The 5,474-nt window shown below is 37.5% G+C and overlaps 1 pseudogene; it reads left to right on the top strand.

Annotated features, from left to right (window-relative positions):
* The first annotated feature begins 1,412 nt into the window (after window positions 1-1,412).
* Window positions 1,413-3,613, top strand: LOC117180410 (annotated as a pseudogene).
* The last annotated feature ends 1,861 nt before the right edge of the window (window positions 3,614-5,474 follow it).

Genomic DNA, 5,474 nt, shown 5'->3' with positions numbered 1-5,474 from the left:
AGGACAACCGCAGGATTTCGCCGGGAGCGGGTGCTAATTAGGGGTGTTCGATTCTGGTTCGATTCTTGAAAAAATCGATTTTTTCGGACCAAAAAATCGACTTTTGAATCGATTCTTTTCTATTCGATTCTTGAAAAAATCGATTTTTTCGGACCAAAAAATCGATTTTTGAATCGATTCTTTTCTATTCGATTTTTTGGTGAATCGATTCTTTACTCTATGAATCGACACACCGATTTTTTTACCTTTTGAAGTTCAATCTTCTCTTTGTTTTTACCCATCACATTTTTTCAAATTGTAACATCAAAACAAACCATATCTAGTTTACGATTTACACAGTCCAGACTATAAAGGATGATTCACATCTCAGACACAGATTCAGTTACTTAAATAACAGTTGCAGACGAAAACGTGATGAAGCCTTTTGATTGGCCTTTCTGCTAACGGACTAATTAATCACTAACAGAAAGACCAATGAAACAGCGTGCACTCTTGTATTGACTTGTATTGACTTGTATGAAACGTGCACTCTTGTATTGACTAAAAATTTTAATTGATATTGGATCAATAAATTGGTACGTACTAAATTTTAACATTTATTGCACGTATATTTTTTTCATCTGCTCTACGATACTTTAACATGTCATGGTTTTCTTATAATTGTATATCATGCAAATGCATTGAATATTGAATGTCTTCCCTTTTCCTCACAGCATTTTCATACTATCTCCTTACGACCTGCGTCTTTCAAGATATGATTTGAATATTACTGGTGGCTGACTTGGAATTGGTATTATTCATAAAACAGTACAAAATGTTAGTATATTTGTTCGTGCGTGTGGTAATACACTTTACAGTTTTTTATGGTGTCGGACGTAACCTCACTTAACTTATTTAAATCGAAAAAATGGTTATTGGAAACCGTATATTTTATTATGATATATTGATCCATACTCTCAAGAACTGCAATATTATTAATGACGTTATTGTTTGTATAAGACAACATCCTTTTTTATGAAACAGATTTTCCGAAAGTACACATTATCCATTAAAAAAAGCCTTAATGACCGAAATTCTCAAGAAATGATGCTTTAAACAATTTTATTAAAAAAAGGCCATCAAAAATAATATTTTCTTCTTCAATCGATACCTTCAATAATATTGCAATTTTTAATAGTTATTATTAGATATTTTTTCCTGAAACCTATCTTTTTTTTGTGCCCATAATACACCTTGATTCGCATTATATTTTTGAGATACAAAATAAATTTTTTCATTGCTTTTATTTCTTTTACCGAAATGTAAAGACAACATTTTTTGCAGTGCCTAAGGTAAATATATCTCCGGTTTGGAAATTTTTTATAAAATCACCTGATGGTGGACATGCGAAATGCAAAATTTGTAATAGAGGAATGAAGTCCGGCGGAAAGGGTGGTGATACGACTAATCTCAGAAATCATCTGTCACGAAATTACGCAGCAAATGACGAGGTGAAAGTGTTTTTGGGTACAAGTAAGACCATCAATGAGCAGGCTTCTAACCCTAAACAACCAAAGAATTCAGTAATTCAATATCTTACTACAACAACATGTATCGCTTAGTTATTTTGATGCATAATTTGTTCACTTTTGTTTATTTTCAAAATTAGTCCTCAATGCTGTCACCGAGTACCTCAACTATGTCCATGGACCTATCTGAATCTATTTCTGCCTCACCATCACCAGCACCTAGTTTGACAGACTTGGAAGGCAGATTTCATTTTACTGGAAGACAATCTGTACTTCAGCCAACGATTGACAACAGTTTTGAAAACATAAAGTCTTTTACGGGTAACAAATTTTTTAAGCTTATATTTCAGAGATTTCAAATGAAGCCTCTACATCGGAAGCCAATTCTAAGATTCCAAAAATTAATTATTTAATTAGACATGTTTCAATTAATATACAAAACTTGAATTTTGAGGATATGGCTTTTAGGATACTAAGAAACTACCAAAAGCAGAAAGATCAATGAAGGCTTCTTTAGCCCTAGAAGCAGAAATATGTTTTTTTTTAACTAGAAATTCAAAAAGGTTCGAATTAGTTTTCCCTTAATGCGGCAAAAATTTATTACGCATAAAACATTTGAATAAATTAATTCTTCGATACGATAAAAAATGAAAACTTTGAAAGGTTTTTCATTTTTGTATACGGTCGACAATGAAGGATTTAGGAATCTGATGAAAACTACTGTTCCACTATATACTGTACCTGGAAGAAAGTCGATCACGAGACAAATAGAGGAGAAATATGAATATCTATCAGCATGTGAAAAACGAAAATTAGAGAAAGTTGAATATTTCTCTGTGACGGCGGATTTGTGGACCGATGTGCACAACACTGTCAGCTACTTAGGTATGACAATTCATCACGAATTTGAAGGAGAATTGCAATCCACCACGATTGGCGTCACGGAAATGACGGAGCGACACACCTCGGAAGTTGTAGTCGTTGTAGTGACTGATAATGCATCAAACATAAAAAAGCAGTTAGAGATACCTTTGGTTCTTCAAGACATATTGCTTGTTTTGCACATTCGATAAATTTAGTCGCTGAGGACACATTAAATTTCGCAGATGCCACATCGCTATGCTTGAAAATTAAAAGAATAGTCAAATTTTTTAAACAGTCAAACACTGCTGCTAATGCGTTGCGAAAGCTTACCGATCTAAAGTTAATCCTAAGTGTTGAAACATGATGGAATTCAATCTTTGAGATGTTGCGTAGATTTATAAGACTCGTCACTGAAGTTGGATCGGTTTTATTGAGCATGCCGGATTCACCTGAAATATTAACTGCATCCGAGTTGCAATTAGCCAATGAAATTATGACAGTACTGCAGCCACTTCAAAAAGTGACAACTGAACTTTGTGGAGAACGATTTGTCACGGCTAGCAAAGTCATTCCAATGATCAACTGTTTGAAAAGCAAAAATCAGAAACTCAGAGAAACTCTAAAAACGCAAACTGGAATTGCTTTAGTTGATCGCCTACAAAACTCTATCTCAGCGAGATTTGGACAAGTGGAAAACAATTCGGTTATGGCATCTTCGACTCTCCTCGATCCCAGGTTTAAAAAAAAACTACATTTTAATCAGCCCTTAGCGTGCGCAAATGCGAGCAAACGTATTTCAACATGGGTGCAAGAATTAGATCAGACGAATGCATCCAATTCCGAAGTTTCTGAAACTGACTTGGAAACACCAAACGAAGACGATGGCCTGTGGTCGGTTCACGATGACCTTCTCAAAGTTAAGACTGTAAATAGGGCAAATGCTTCGCGAGAGAATGACGATATGCCAACGGATTTAAAGCACTATTTGGATCAACCAATGTTGGATCGCAGGGAAAACCCAATCAATTATTGGTTAAGTGTCGAATCAGTTTACCCGACTCTCAGCATTATTACCAAAAGATTATTGGCCATTGTTGCAACGTCAGTGCCTTCTGAGAGATTATTCTCAAAGGCTGGTCTATTTTTCAGACTACAGGAGCCGACTTTCTCCCGAACATCTGCAACAATTGTTGTTTCTAAATTCTCTGTCTCTTAAAGACTGGCAAGTAGAAACAAGATAAGTAATTCTGTACGCATTATCTGTGCTTTATTCATTTTAAATTTTCTACGTAGGATTTGTACTGTATATTTTCTTATTTCGAACTACTACTTCACACATTCCTCTATGTAGATGATTGACAACTTCAAACATAATAAGGTGTGTTCTTCATTCACGTAATTTTATACAGATTTTATAATATATTATTTTTCAAAAATTTCCCAGTCGAATTATTTAGTTACCTACTCTACTTTATGATTTATCTATATAAATAGTAAAAAGATATTTAAACTTATTTTTTAATTACAAATAAATTATGTTCATAATTTGATTGCTGATAAATTTAATAATTATTTACGATTTTTTGAATCGATTCTGGAAAAATCGATTCTTTCGTGGTCGATTTTTAGGTGTATCGATTTTCATGATTCGATCCAGAATCGATTCAAAAATCGATTCTTTTGAGAGAATCGAACACAACATAGAAACTGTCTGACAGCTGTAAACGCGAAGCAGACAGCACCTTAAACTTCCACCAGTATCCATAGGTAAAAGGGTTGGATACAAGGGGACGGCGCACCAAGTTCGCGCCGCTCCTCCGAACACAGGTAACACGAGGCATTGGTTCGGCGACCGCCGGCGAGTGGCAGCACCGGATGGACCATCGTAGCTGAAACAACCAACCCTGCAACACTACGTAAATGAGCAACCACACTCTGGCAGGAGAGGGGAGGCTGGCAGATATGTCATAGATGACAAATCCACAGCGAATAGCAACCCCAGCGGTACATAGGCCAGAGTCAACCGGCAAGACGGATTCTACTACGTAAGGCGCGCATTGGCGGAAAACCTCATTGGAACTCGTCCGTTGGCACCAACCAATCAAAGGAGGCCACGCAGGAAGTCGGAACGGTCTGACAGAAAACAGCGGGAAAACGACAGAAGCGATCAGCAAACGAGAGAGTCGGTTTAAGAACCGGTGGCAACGGCCAGATCCGACACCGTCGCAACTTTTGTATATTTTTGGAAAGGACGCAGCATGGACGGAAATGACTGGGCAGCGGCAGGCAGATGGCTGAAAAGTAAGGGGACCTTTTCTCACCAATCTTAAGTGCCATTCCCGCGTCGACCCTGACTCGTGATAGCGTGATAGACCAATATTGATAAGTTAGGCCGAAATAACCTCTTCAAACGACCTAGCAAAGGAAATGCCCAGAAAAGTGGAGGTCGGATCATGGGACGCCAGTCTCTCCGGTGGATTTCCTCTCACTAAGTGTGCGGGTTCCCGAAAACGTGTTCTCTCTCCGCGTGTCCTTAAATTCTCAGAATATTGTCAGGATGTTCCCAGACCGACAATAAGTTAACTCGTGTGTCTGTAAATTCTTAGAATATTGTCAGGATATTCTCAGCTTGACAATAAGTTAACTCACGTGCCTGTCAGTTCTCAGAATAATGTCAGGGTATTCTCAGCCTAACAATAAAGTAACTCGCCTGTCTGTAGATTCTCAGGAAGTTGTTAGGAGGTTCCCAATCTCATAATATTTAATTAGAATAGCCTGTAGATTCTCAGGGGGTTGACTGGGGATTCCCAGCCTGACAACGATTAGTCAAGATAGTCTGTAGATTCTCAGGGGGTTGACAGGAGGTCTCCCTACCACCAGTGAAGTTACTGTAACCAAACTTTGTTCTTCTTTTCTTTTCATTATAATAAATAGGCTTTAGTTTTGTTTTATGGAAACCTGGGTGTTTTAAGTAATCTTCTCTATCTCGCCCGCGAGAATTACGAGGGTGGATTGATAAGTTTCCGGCTTGACCAAGAGATGGCGCCACTAGGCCTACCTTGAGGTGGCGTTCTATAGTACCATCCTTAGATAGCTTGTAGC

Source organism: Belonocnema kinseyi, chromosome 9 (genome assembly GCF_010883055.1).
Source record: "Belonocnema kinseyi isolate 2016_QV_RU_SX_M_011 chromosome 9, B_treatae_v1, whole genome shotgun sequence".
Lineage (NCBI taxonomy): Eukaryota > Metazoa > Arthropoda > Insecta > Hymenoptera > Cynipidae > Belonocnema > Belonocnema kinseyi.
The sequence above is the reverse complement of the archived record's forward strand: the minus strand, read 5'-3'. Positions and strand labels throughout refer to the sequence as shown.